This window comes from Schistocerca nitens, chromosome 7 (assembly GCF_023898315.1).
Source record: "Schistocerca nitens isolate TAMUIC-IGC-003100 chromosome 7, iqSchNite1.1, whole genome shotgun sequence".
Lineage (NCBI taxonomy): Eukaryota > Metazoa > Arthropoda > Insecta > Orthoptera > Acrididae > Schistocerca > Schistocerca nitens.
The window spans coordinates 190,409,493-190,424,175 of record NC_064620.1 but is presented as its reverse complement, the minus strand read 5'-3'; the positions used below and the strand labels follow the sequence as shown (position 1 = coordinate 190,424,175).

Here is a 14,683-nt window from a genome sequence, read left to right as displayed (position 1 = left end):
CAATTACAGCAGAACAATGCAACATCCCCCACCCCCACCCCTCCCACCCACCCCCACCCCCCTCCCCCCACCCCCGTCCAGAATTGCTACAAAGTAGCTCCAGGAACACTCTTCTGAGTTTAAACACCTCCTCTGGCCGCCAAACTCCCCAGATATGAACATTATTGAACATTTATGGGGTGCCTTGCAACGTGCTGTTCAGAAGAGATCTTCAGCCCCTCGCACTTTTACGGATTTATGGACAGCCCTGCAGGATTCATGGCATCAGTTCCCTCCAGCACTACTTCAGACATTGGTCGAGTCAATGCCACGTCGTGTTGCGACACTTCTGCGTACTCGCGTGGGGCCCTGCGCTATACTAGGCAGGTGAACCAGTATACACCTACGTGCAAAATTTGTAATCCGCACTGGAGCACTGTAAATGTCGTGCCCCATTTTTATCCACTGTGGGCATTCGACCCTATAACTGCGGTTAAACAACGTCGATTACATGGGAAACATACACGTCCCTTTGTAATCTTTTTAACTTTTTTCCGTCGCATAAGACAACTATCGCATCACTGCACGCTTATGACTTTCATGCGATAACCGCCCCAACAGAGGGATCGTGTTTCTCCATTACACTTGTTTTAATTTCGTCTACTCTCTCTTTTGCCACCCGGGTTTTAGTTTCACCAGGATAGAATCTCTTCGCCCATATCCTCGAACGGAAGCACTCTACCTCGTTTTACATTTCTTCTACGCTCCCCAATTCAGATTATAAATTTACAGTCATTTGATCAACACTGAAAATCTTCAAATTTCCTGCACTTCCCGAAAACGTGCTTCAAACACCTAATTGCTTCATCCCTGATTACCACCGTTGTGATATGTCACGCTTAGACCAACACACCGTACCAACAATACACTACACTTTTTCCACATCCTGCCCCAAAGAAATTTAAACAATCTCCCTATACCCGATGACGAAACTTACCCACTTATGTACCCAGCCTAAGAATTTACACAATACTCTTCTTTCTTTTGTAGGCCAAGACTCCACTCCTTCCCATTCTTCTCTTTTCCTTGCAACAGCTTCGCTCAGATTCTCATTCCCACTATTTTTTCCCAAGTTCTTTATCGAACTGCCCTAATACGAAAACACTTTTCACTGCTTACTTATTTTCCGACAAGACTCGTTTCGCATCCATCCTTCTGGAAAAGTCCGAAATTCACGAAAATCAAACAGCAGTAACTTCATATTGTATGCCATCTGCAACCAGTGAGACTCTGATGATACTAGAATGAGTGAGCATAGCACTTTAGAAAGAAACAAGATGCATCATCGTGTAAGCACTGCATTTAGATAGACCTTGTTCCTCAGGTGTGTAGAGGTGCCTCGACGATTCGGTGTCATCTCAAACGTGCTGGACTGTTGCCACTCAAAGTATTAAGTAGACTTCCATTGCTAAGCAGTTCCAAACGCGCAGGCATCAATATGTATGCGAAGGTTGCCGCTAACACCCTCTAACCAAGACAAAGTTTGTAAAAGAAAACTTGGTCCGTAGTAGGTTCTAACACAACCATTTATTTAGATAGTCCGCGCAGCTAATTTCGACCCTAAGTCACTTGTAAGCACATGTTTGATGTTACATACTATATACTGCAGTTATCATACAAAACAAGACGTCATATTACATAATTACTCAGAGTACAGTTGCCAATACATGACGTGTGGTTGTAAAGTTTTTGTTACAAATTCATTCCTACTGTAATTATGGAACTGACGTCTGCTTTTCTACAGTAAAAGAATCTGATTATTTCAATATTTAATATGTAATATCAAACACGAGCCCGAAAATCACTTATAGTCGAAATAAGCTAATCACACGATCTAAATAATGTTTACGTTACAGTCTGCAAGAGGCCGTGTTTTCTTCTATACAGTATTTAAAGGCTGAGGATCCTCACAGAAACAAAAATTTCAGTATGAAATGTTTTTGGACTAATCGCACTCCAGTCTTTGCGTGTATATGTGTTGCAGGCTACTGGAGGGAGCGTAACCTGGCTGCCACCATTGTTGAGCGTCATAGCGGGAAGAAAAAAGTACAGGGCATTATTGGCTACAACACGCTGAGGAGCAGATTTCTTCCTGTGAGTACCATGACCCCTGTCCAGGCGGTGAATAAGAGTTGTATCTGAAGTATAGGTAATGTTTGAATGTAGTGGTTGTGAATATAGTGTGGAATCATGTTTGTGTTGTATCATGTGGGTGGTGCTGACACATACCAACAGGTTTAGAATAGAAACAAGAAATTCGCCCAGCTTAATTTCCGAATCCATCTGACGGAGCGTCACGTAGCCTCATTCCACGGGTCACTACAAAGTGTTTTGGGATTTAATACCCGACATTGGTTTACAGGAACTTTACACAACCACTTGCCCTCCCTTAGCTAGTCAAGTGCGAGCAGTGAAAATTACTTCACCCACCGGGATTGGAAATGGCTTCGTTCTAGACGAGCGCTCACAAATATACGTGCGTTATCGACCGAGGCTAGGGAGGCGAGGCCGGAAAGCGGCGAAACGCGCTATTGCTTATATGCATTCATGACTCGTTGCGTAGAAGGGCAATATGAATAACGAGCATTGTGTGAGGGAAGTTCTACTGTTATAAATATTGCTCTTCGTTGACTGCTCTGCATGTCATTTTCGTCAGTAAAATGCAATTGGCGCGAAAAATACAAGCCTTGTTCGATAGATGTATTTGCCTCCATGGTTACACATCCGTGGAACTTGTCAGTAATCGAAAGTATTGTTATATTAACGGGCAGCAAGTTGTTGGCCAGGATGCTTCACTCACATCCGTTAAAAATTAAATTAAATGTCGTATGACATTGTTGTCAGGGAAATCCCGCGTGGTGGGTTCAGTCGCCTCCCGGAAAGAGTTTTCTTCCTTTGCGCACATCGGTCCCTTTCCTTGCGGATTAGTGAGAACTGAGTCGTATGTGCATTTGTGGAGTGTAGGTAAAGTTAATAGATGATTATACAGTGCAGTTCTATATTGTTTTGTATGGTGATGAGGAGAGACGGGAGACTGTGAAATCCAGTGCCTGCACATAGACCACTCCTCTCGAAGTTGGCCTCCGAGCTTAATGTTCCCCTCCGGTGGACGGATCACCATCAATCAACAGTGTCACATTCCCCCACTCCGTGAATGTCCGCCCCCGGTAGCTGAGTGACCAGCGCGACAGAATGTCAATGTTAAGGGCTCGGGTTCGATTCCCGGCTGGGTAGGAGATTTTTCTCCGCTCAGGGACTGGGTGCTGTGTTGTTCTAATCATCATCATTTCGTCCCCATCGACGCGCAAGTCGCTGAAGTGGCGTCACATCTAAAGACTAGCACCCGGCGAACGGTCTACCCGACGGGAGGCCTAAATCACACGACATTTAAATTTATATACTTCGTGAAGCAAATGTAGAGGCTTGGAATTTAATACAGGACATCGGCGCAAAGTCTGGTGATGAGGGGATGTTTATGCCACCACCTTTCCTTTTGCCGGCCAAACACTGGCAGTGAAAATTACATCCACCACGAACATTCGAACCAGCGTACCTCCAAGCCGAGCGCCGCCCCACTCCTCACCCACAACGAACTCCCTCAAATTTCCCACGGAAAACGCAACTGCCGCCGCTCGTTTGTTTCACCCCAGATCACTAATCCTTGTGCTCTGACGCGCTCATACCACGACGTAGCCGCAGTCTTAGCTTAAGCACTCTTCACATTCTATCCCAAAGAAACTTTAACCAGCTTCCCCTATCTGGTCGACAATTCCAACCACAGATCTACTATCCATTATTGATTTAATAGAGTCTACCCACCATTTCTGATTTAAAGGAATACTACTTTTCCCGGCTGCTCTATGCCCCTCCCATTTCTCTGCCTTCCTTTCTTCGTGACAGTCTCAGATCGTACACTAGCGACAATGTTAACTCAAAAGAATCAAAACACAGGGGGCATTTTATCTTCTGAAAATAACTCAGAGAAAGTCAATGATACTTTCACTTACAAACCGTACGATATTTACCACATTTTATTTTTTAATCACTGTTTTATATTCCTTTTTAAATATCATGCTGGAGTGCTACTGCTGACAATCCGTCGCCGTGAGACGAAGGTAAAGGGGGGTGAAATAACAAAAATAGGAAAAATCTTTTTTTTCTCACTATCTCACAACAGACCTTCAACTAAATAACTTCATTTAGCATTCCGCACTTTGATAACACTGTACTTTAATATCACTGAAAGTTGACCATGAACTTAACAGAAATCCTTCTCCTATTGATCATCAACTCGAATTGGTACATGTCATTTGTTTGATGTCCTGTATGTGTTAATGCAGCCTGGTCCTAAACATATCACTGGAGTGGTAGATTAAGTGTTACCTTACTATAGCTCTTTGCGTGTCACGACAAACTGGAGGAAGTTTCTCGGCCCAAATTCATGTTTTTATGGTGAAATTCTGGCAGTTTGCATGCCTTTTTCTTGTTTTGAATGTCTTCTCAGTTTCGAAGCTCCTGCAAGCCTGCATCAAGATGTTTCTTTTTTTTACAGACGGTAGTAGATTGAAAAAAGAGACTGCGGCCCTGGATCCTGGCACGCTGTTACTTTGTAAGTCATGAAATCAATGTTCTGCCTTCTACCATTGTCAAAATATGTCCCCTAATCTTCTGTATAAATCTTTGCATGCCAAAGATAATCTCATGTTCTTCTAGGCCTGAATAAAGAAATGTACTTGTGAGAACTATTTGCTTTACCTCAATTACTGTGCCTGGAAATTGTCTTCCCTGCTTCATTTCCCTCAAAGGCTATATAATTTTCATCCATAAATACGAAACAGGAGTGAAAAAGTAAATTTTTCCATGTTCCCTTTCCCCAGCCATATCTCGAGTTCTTTTTCACCTTCCTGTAGACCATCAAAGCTCTTCACGCAGAATCGCTGGCAGCATGTCTAAAATATATAACATTTGCAGTACTTTTCCGTCAACATCTGACTCATTGTACGTCAATCATTGAAATCACTTTCTCAATGAGAAGCAGCAAAAATTACTGTTCTACCTTATTCAGATTTTAATATGAAGATTAGGGTGCAAAGAGGAAGGGATTCTGCCGTGTTCTTTTCCAAGGAGTCATCACGACATTCGCTTTAAGTGACGTTGCGAAACAATACAACACATACATCTGGATGCGATAACGGGATTGGAATCGGTGTTCGCTCGACAGCGAGTCATCAGATTTCATTACTTTCCGTTTAATCAATTCGTAATATTGCAACACGTTCTCAGTGCGTCTCTAAAGGTTTTCAGGATTCGACCGTAATTTAGACGAACTATCCAATCTCTAGAGATCGGAAGTAAGGATGAAGTTTTTTTCCTTTAGCGTATTAAGAAGTCTGTATTACAGATTCTCCTCCGTTTCGACTTTCCAGCCTATAATCATTTTCTTGCTGTAGTTTTCGTGAGTAATCGATCAAACGTTACTTACTTTCAAATATTATGGGTCTGCTTAATTTTCAATATCCGTTTCACTATTTGTAGCGTTCCCAGTGTTCTATCGTCCAGCTTTTCGGAGAAAACCAAGACTCACACATATCTCCAAAATTCTTTCTTAATATAGTATCATTACTGTTAGCACTCACATTAAAGGACAAAAACCTACATGTAACATTACCGTCGTAATTTGTTGCCGGGTCCTCCGAATAAAAACTTCACCTCAAAATGCTATGATTTATTCCTTCCTGGAAAGCAGTACGGAAAACTGCAATCTCCATTGAGTTGCTCTTTAACTTTTTTCTGAAGAATCTTGAAAATAGGAATACTAATATTCAATAGTGATTGGATAACATTGTGAATTCTCATTTCCATTCACTATCAATGTTCATATCATTATTCAGTGATCTGGAGAAACATCAGTTGGCTGTGACGGATTGGGATGTCAGTTCACTGTATTCATTTCAGGCAGAATTATTCTAAATTAGCAAGTTACTATAATTAATAGACAAAGAAATCCGGACCTCTTCAGATTTCACCAAGATTCTATTCTCATCTGCTACACTTCGATGTAAAAAAATCTGTGCTATTATAGAACTAAATTTGGAATGACCTTTGGAATTCGATGCAGTTAGTTAAGATTCACAAAAGTGTTGGAAATAATCCTGTCTTGTTCAGCAGATACCACTAGCAGTTACCTGTTCCAAGAACAGTAGCCTATTTTGCACAAGTTACAGAACTAGTTAAAATTACAGTTAAACAGTTAAAAATTAACTGTAATATTGTGGCCATAAACGCTATTGCGTCTATCTCTTCAACAGGTGATAAGCTGAGGATCTGTGTAGGAGCACTCCACACAGAAATTAATGTTCTTCTAGCTCGTCTTTCGATAGGAAGTGAGAAGGATTGTATTAAAACCTCGATTAAAACATTGCTTTTTGATTTGCTATAAAATGCTCAACCTATTGTGCTTACAGGCTGATGGTGAATTCGATCAAGACGGAGTGTGCATCATTTTCAGTCTCACAGCAACTTGTAAACAATTAAAATCATAAAGTAGCTGTGTGAGAGAAGTTGTCTCCCATGTCAAAAGTTGGATAAATTGCATTCGATGTAGGAATATTTAACCTCATAGCATTTCGTCACCTTGAGAGGTAACAGAAAGTTTCTTACTTTAACACACAGATACGAAATTTTCAAGTGATGGCAACCTAAAAATGGTATAACGTACCCGTTAACAATTTTAGACACCAGTAGAGTCGTGAGGAAAGTCTGGCAGTTCCTATAAGGTATTAATCACATAAAGAGATCGGGTATGTGGAAGGGAGTAGAGTAATAGAATTTTAAAAGGCTTGCATTATATTATCCTGGAAAACTTTTGGTTCCTTTAAACAGCAGAAACATAGTTCGCCCGAAATTTTGTGCAAGAGAGGGAAAGTTTTAAATCTAACAGAAGTGCTCTTAATTTCGCGTTATAAGATGGTGGCTGACGAACACGAAATCCGGACTCCGGACGATAAAAGGCTGCTACATTTTATTTTTCTATTACTCTCACTGAATGATGATATCGGATATGATTTCTTCGTATGTTTCTACTTCTACGTTCACACTTAGTTATTTTTGCTTATACAAAGTAACGGTATTACCAATTACGAGGCAGTCTTCGTATACGTTCCAGATGTATTATGGATCGCGGAAGGTAACATAACGTCATTTAATTGCATCCAAACCAGCCATCTGTCATAATTGGAGAGTTCACTCAGCACAATTTATCATACATATTGTAATTCCTAAAAATATAGTGTGGAAGCGAATGTTAACGTGTGGTATAAAAGCGAAGATATCAACAATATTTCAATTGATTTTAAATACTGATGTGTCAGTGAAACCCGCAGCAGTTCACTACTAAAAAGCTAGATGGCACCACGTAACAACACAAGGTTCCTCACGATAATGGAGGTCGATCTCGTCGCCTTGCGTGAAAATTTTTGGGTTCTTCACATACTTCCCCTCTGTTACGGATACGAGAATTCCAAAAAATAAACTTTGGGTTCTTCACATACTTCAGTTCTGTCACCGATATGAGAATTCCAAAAATAAAATTCCAAACATGAAGGAGACTAGGTAAGCAGTGATACGAAGTTACTGAATTTTATTCATCAGTACCTATAAAAATTACGAACTGACCAGAAATTGACAGACAAATGGTTTACGGTTTTGACACTGTAATTGTTAGCCCTCTAATAAGACATCAGTCGTAAACTTGTTTCCGTATAAAAATAGTTTACTAAACAAGGTAAGACTAGAAGAGATAATAAATCCCCTGCTTTTGAATTATGAACAACACACCAGGCGATTACGAGATGCTCCACAGTATTACATGAAAGTCTTACTGCGATAAAACTATGCGAGACATAAACTTACTTTAGTTTTATAAAAAAAAGCCTGCCATTGGCTGCTATAGAATTTAGTTCGTTTAACTTACTGATCTCAATCACTGTGCAGAATTATTTTGTAAATAAAGCGAAAGCTATTAAATAATTTTCAATTTCAAAGAAATATGTTTATCATTTTGTTCTTCTACGTTATAAGATTGTAAAAAACGTTACCAAAGTATGAAATATGCACATGGGATGATTACCATCATTTCCTGGTTATTTTTCCACTTAGTAACAAACAACTCTAGGAAACTATGTGACATTGAAATATAGACGAAATAAAAACATCTTTGACTGAGAAACAGCGAGTGCGTCTTAGCTTAGTAAGGAGAAACAGATACTGCAGAATTAATACATTTGTATTTGAAAAGTAAATATGACATTCTCATGTGCGTTCCCTTACATGCGTTCGCTTTCAGCACTGTTCGGACATGCAGCCAAACTCTCTAGATGAAGAAGAAATTGTATTATTTTGATGACACGAATTGAAAGGGACTTTTGTGACGTACGTATTGTAGACACGATCCTCGGGTCAATCATATAACGTTATGTATATTTCACAAACTCAGTATATTTGGCGGGAAATACAGAAATGTCAAGAGTGTAGCACTGAAGAAACCAGAAGGAATCATTACACAGGCGCAAAAAAAATGCTACAAACGTGTCAGTATCAGCATTGGACTGACTCGTAAACCTGATGAAGGGGGTAACAAAGTGGGAAAAAAAATGACTTAGGTAGACTTAGAGAGAGACAGAGATAGACACAGAGCTAGGGAAAGGGGTGACTCTCTGATATGTGTAAATATGATTTCAAAATGTATCGTAGGGTAAATACTTTAATGAAAGCATCATTTAGATTCGAGAAAGGTGTCGTGTATTGAAGAAGGGTAAGGAAGGGAAACTGGGAGGGAGGGATCAGGTCAACGAATTTTTAATTTACAACTTTGTACAATCGGAACGGCGTAGCAAATAATACGCATAGCCACGTAGCCCACAAACTCACGTGCTCTGCTGGCGATTCGTGTGGGCAGACGGGTGCAGCGGTGGATGCCTTCCTAGCGACGCTCGAGTCGCACTGACGCCGGGCGCCACAACGCCGGCGAGTTTTGGCGCCTCTCTCCCCACCACGGCACCCCGCGCCGTAGGGGTGGCAGCGGCGTCCTCTTTGTGGGGATCTCTCGCTCGCCATTGGTTGGCGCAGTGCGCGCGCGCCGTGACGTAGTCCCAAGCCGTTTTTGGCGGCGCTACGGGCAAGCTGCACGCTCGAAAGGGTCCTAATTAGACGACCTGCTGGGGCGGCGTGATATTTGGTATTTTAAACTTTCTTACGAAGGCAACGTCTTGCCATATCTTAGTAAAATGGTCTGTCTAGCAGTGAGATGCACGAAAATTCACCCTCAAGAGCTGACAATCGCTTCATAGTGTCTAGTGTGACGAATGGCAGCTTGCTGTAGATGTGGAAAAATGTAAATGAAATAATTCTGATCAGAAACACGTACATAAAAACAAAGTTATTTTGTGGCCATAACTAGGTATTGCTTCCGACAAAATCACTCGATGTTTAAAGAATACAAAAATACGCATTAGTCACAGGAGGACTAACAATCTGCGGTGAGTACTGAGACGTGTACCATGCAAATTGGAGCCCTTTTCGCAATCAATAATCTACAAAATAAACTGTGAAGAATGTTCAGAATTTTATGTTGGACAAACAGAAAGGAAAGTTAGTATACAATTTAAAAGACACACCGCAATAAGCGACAGTAGCCCATCCACCTTTGCTGCACACTTAAAAGACACCAACCACAAAATACCTAATAATGATGAATCACTATATATATTACGTAAGTCACAGAAAGGTAAAACCATGGATATGATGGAAGAAATTGAAATTTACATCCATCCAAAAGATCTGTCAGACGGAGTTTTAAATTAACAGAAAGATCTGAGGAATGGAAAATTCTTGGACATTTTACCAGTTCTACGACGAAGCGATATAGAACCATAGAAAGTATAACTATCGCAATACTTGTTAACAAATACACTACTGGCCATTAAAATTGCTACACCATGAAGATAACGTGTTACAGACGCGCAATTTAACCGACAGGAAGAAGATGCTGTGATATTCAAATGATTAGCTTTACAGAGCATTCACACAAGCTTGGCGCCGGTGGCGACACCTACAACGTGCTGACATGAGGAAAACTTCCAACCGATTTCTCGTACAGAAACAGCAGTTCACCGGCGTTGCCTGGTGAAACGTTGTTGTGATGCCTCGTGTAAGGAGGAGAAATGCGTACCATCACGTTTCCGACTTTGATAAAGGTCGGATTGTAGCCTATCGCGATTGCGGTTTATCGTATCGCGACATTGCTGCTCGCGTTGGTCGAGATCCAATGACTGTTAGCAGAATATGGAATCGTTGGGTTCAGGAGGGTAATACTGAACGCCGTGCTGGATCCCAACGGCCTCGTATCAATAGCAGTCGAGATGACAGGCATATTATCCGCATGGCTGTCACGGATCGTGCAGCCACGTCTCGATCCCTGAGTCAACAGATGAGGACGTTTGGAAGACAACAACCATCTGCACGAACAGTTCGACGACGTTTGCAGCAGCATGGACTATCAGCTCGGAGACCATGGCAGCGGTTACCCTTGACGCTGCATCACAGACAGTAGCGCCTGCGATGGTGTACTCAACGACGAACCTGGGTGCACGAATGGCAAAACGTCATTTTTTCGGATGAATCCAGGTTCTGTTTACAGAATCATGATGGTCGCATCCGTGTATGGCGACATCGCGGTGAACGCACATTGGAAGCGTGTATTCGTCATCGCAGTACTGGCGTATCACCCGGCATGATGGTATGGCGTGCCATTGGTTACACGTCTCGGTCACCTCTTGTTCACATTGACGACACTTTGAACAGTGGACGTTACATTTCAGATGTGTTACGACCGGTGGCTCTACCCTTCATTCGATCCCTGCGAAACCCTACATTTCAACAGGATAATGCACGACCGCATGTTGCAGGTCCTGTACGGGCCTTTCTCGATACAGAAAATGATCGACTGCTGACCTGGCCAGCACATTCTCCAGATCTCCGACCAATTTAAAACGTCTGGTCAATGGTGGCCGAGCAACTGGCCCGCCACAATACGCCAGTCACTACTCTTGATGAACTGTGGTATCGTGTTGAAGCTGCATGGGCAGCTGTACCTGTACACGCCATCCAAGCTCTGTTTGATTCAATGCCCAGGCGTATCAAGGCCGTTATTACGGCCAGAGGTGGTTGTTCTGGGTACTGATTTCTCAGGATCTATGCACCCAAATTGCGTGAAAATGTAATCACATGTCAGTTCTAGTATAATATATTTGTCCAATGAATACCCGTTTATCATCTTCATTTCTTCTTGGTTTAGCAATTTTAATGGCCAGTAGCGTATGACTGTAATTCGAAAGATCACGCAACCACGAAGCACATCATGAATGGTTTTACTTAGTTTCCATGCTCTTCAGTACTGTTTCAGTAGAATGCTGTGATCGTAAGGTCTTTGTAACAACTGTTCAGAAATGACGTGCTCCCACAATATTAGAATAAATATTTCCTACTTATTTTAAGGAAAATACGTACAGTCATATTTAGACCAATGAGGAACGATAATTAATTACAATTTATAACACAGGCATCTATAGTTTAATTAACAAATATATGTAAAGTAATAATAATTATTCTAGTGTAAGTTGTTTAAAAACCATCGACCTTATAAAGAGCTTTGCAGCAACTGCTCAAAAGTATCGTGCTCCTGGAACAGCGAAAAACTATTTTTAATTTATTTTGTGACATTTACATGCAGTAACACGAACAAGGTCATACATGGCACGATATACCATTAATAAAAAAATGGCTCTGAGCACTATGGGGCTGAACATCTAAGGTCATCAGTCCCCTAGATCTTAGCACTACTTCCTTGTACGTCTACTGCATCTTGTTATTCTTTTTGAGTCACTTCTGATATAGATAGTGATGTAGCTATGCTACCCGATACCTTTCAGGTTACAGTCGTGAGACTAGTTAATAATGGTAATATTTTGTCATCCTTTGAGTATTTTTTACAGTGATATGGACAAGTGCTTTCTAAATAGATATCCATTTCACATAATGTGGACAATAAAAATTTTAAATAAATTTTTATGTTAACTGTGTGTCAAATTAGTTAAAAGCTTATGTTCCAACTCATATCCCTTTGGTTCTTTTTCCACATAAGCACAAAACTTACACACAAGTAATTTCACTCATACAGGTATTGTTGGCCCTCTTCTAGTAGATTTCAACAGCTTTCTAGATGACTGGTTGTTTGAAGCGATGAAAACACTGTTGTAACATCAAACACATCACACTTATTCTTGAATAAATTGGGGCAACTGGGCCAATGTTAACAGTCTGTGTATTCCTCAACGCTACATGAAATGTTGGATGTTCGCACCTTTTCAGCATTTTTTAAAATGTATGCAGTGTGTAAACGAACTATGTATACATTTTTAGACTTATTGAAGGAGATAAAAAAATACTTTTGTTCTGTGACACACATGTCACAGATGCACTGTGTAGCTGCTAGGGATCCCTTATGGATTTGATGCTGGACTTCCTTTAAGCCAACTTTTGTAGTCAATAGCCACAATAGCCATGTCTTAGAGTCTGAAAATTCTAAGACAACTCGTGCATTCCACCATCAACAGAGATAAAGATGGGGGCTGGTATTGTTCACAACTATCTGATTGGACTGCATCTTCTGACTAACACATTCGGTGAAGGAGATTACCGTATCTTTCACCGTAAAGTACCACTGGAAACTTTGAAGAACGTCCCAGTAGCAGTCGTCGATTATAGGTACAGCGTGGTTGAGTCCCACTACATTTCGCCATTGATGCCAGAGAACAGCTAGACCATGTTTTCCCCAATATATGGACTGGGAGTGGTGCGCCAATAATGTGGCCACCACGTTCTTTTTTGTGTGGAGATAAGAAGCGTTTGGGGTATGAGACAACGACAGACGCTCCAGAAGAGCTAGTTGCTCCTTTGGCTGAAATTGTACCCATTATTCGTCAAACATCTGATTGTTTTCAGCATGTTAGATAATCATTAGCACACAGATGGTTGTGCATTAATGTCAATGGCCAACACATTCAGCAGCACTTCTAAAATAAAATTCATCACTCAATTTGAAATACATCTTTGAACATCACAGCGTCAAAGGTTCATGGCCCCTTCTGGTGAAATGGTGCAACTGTGATTATTTTTGTAGCATAAAAATTCTATGGTACAGGTTGCAGAAAAATCTGTTACCACTTTCAGAAGTGTTCGGCTGAATGACCTCTATAGTGGGTGGTGGACCTGGGCTACTGGTAGTCATGGAGTCCTGTAGTTCACCACCTTACACATGGTTGTAGTGGTGTGGTGGGTGGATACAAGTTGGCTGTCTGACATCCCATCATGAAAACTGTGTTTCCAGATAATCTATTATTCCTTAACAGACTACAACAGTACTAGACGGCAGCTGTTGCCCCGAGTTTCAAGCCAGACTCAGTCACCAAAACATGTTTAGTTGATAAATGGTCTGTTATCACATTCAGCACGTGGTGTCCTCCTCAGCAACAGATGGTGGCTCGGTGAGGCGGTGTAGTTAGCACTCCAGCAGTGGTGCTGACTCTTACCCTACTGCAGGGCTGCTTTGGTGACTTGTAACAGTGGTAACTTGTGCCCACACAGGTGAAGGAGGACAGGAGGAGTCTTTCCTCGAACAGGACCACGAACAGCAACAGCGTTTGTTTGCTCAAGTGGTGGTGGCTCAGCAGATAGATGGTCTATGCACGAACTGTAGCGCCCTAGAGTTGACAAACAACTGTGGTCAGAGGTCAGTTAGCATGTGGCCTGGTGGTTGGAAGGCAACAAGTAAGCAAAATTAAGACTTAGTCTGGACAGCAGACATAAAGCTAGTGGAGGTAGCCTGGCAGCAGCAGCTTGCTGACGCATCTCAAATTTTAGACTGTTGTATACCTAACTTCGTAACTGACTACTGCTGGCGACTGCTTGATGCCTGTCTAAAATTAGCATCGTATATGCAAGCTTGTGTATTGCAGCTGGGAGAGAGCTGCCCCAGTGGTATGCAATTTTGCCTACATCAGGGGAAATTGTACCACAGCGGGAAGCATGCACCCTTAGCTGCAAAACAGGCCCACTCCACATTGTTGACAGATCTCCATCATAGTGTGGCCCACTCTGCATTGTTGCCAGAACTCTTCCCCCTCTTCCCGCACCCTCACCATTCTTCCCCCTAATCCTCTAGGCCAATTGTGAAGCCTAAAAATGTTGGGAGAGCATTCAGATTTACCCCATCTCTCCCATCCCCTGGTTGTCAGAATCGTCAAGAGTGTTCTGTACACAATAATGAAAAAGGTTCATCATGATGTGCCAGAAACAGCGATCAGCCACGAAACCCCACACAGAGTAAGATAAAAGTGAGTTGGGGCTTCATCCCACTAGTTATTACCCAATTATTCTGCTATAATTTACTATCCATTACTCAATTAGGACTGTCCAGGAACCCCTATAGTTATATATAGGGTTTTTCAGAAGTGATGGTCAACAATTCACACACGAAAAGGGCAGGCTAAAAGTGACTAAAAAGCTCCAATAAATATGGGTCCACAAA

The 14,683-nt window shown here is 41.6% G+C and overlaps 1 protein-coding gene across 1 annotated transcript in view; it reads right to left on the bottom strand.

The window, feature by feature from the left end:
- LOC126195061 (thyrostimulin beta-5 subunit) overlaps positions 1–9,027 on the bottom strand; it is a 141,754-nt gene extending 132,727 nt beyond the window's left edge. Inside the window, exon 1 of the mRNA XM_049933508.1 lies at positions 8,968–9,027. The gene's annotated coding sequence lies outside the window, so the exon portion shown is untranslated. The remainder of the gene's footprint in view (positions 1–8,967) is intronic.
- Positions 9,028–14,683: the final 5,656 nt, after the last annotated feature.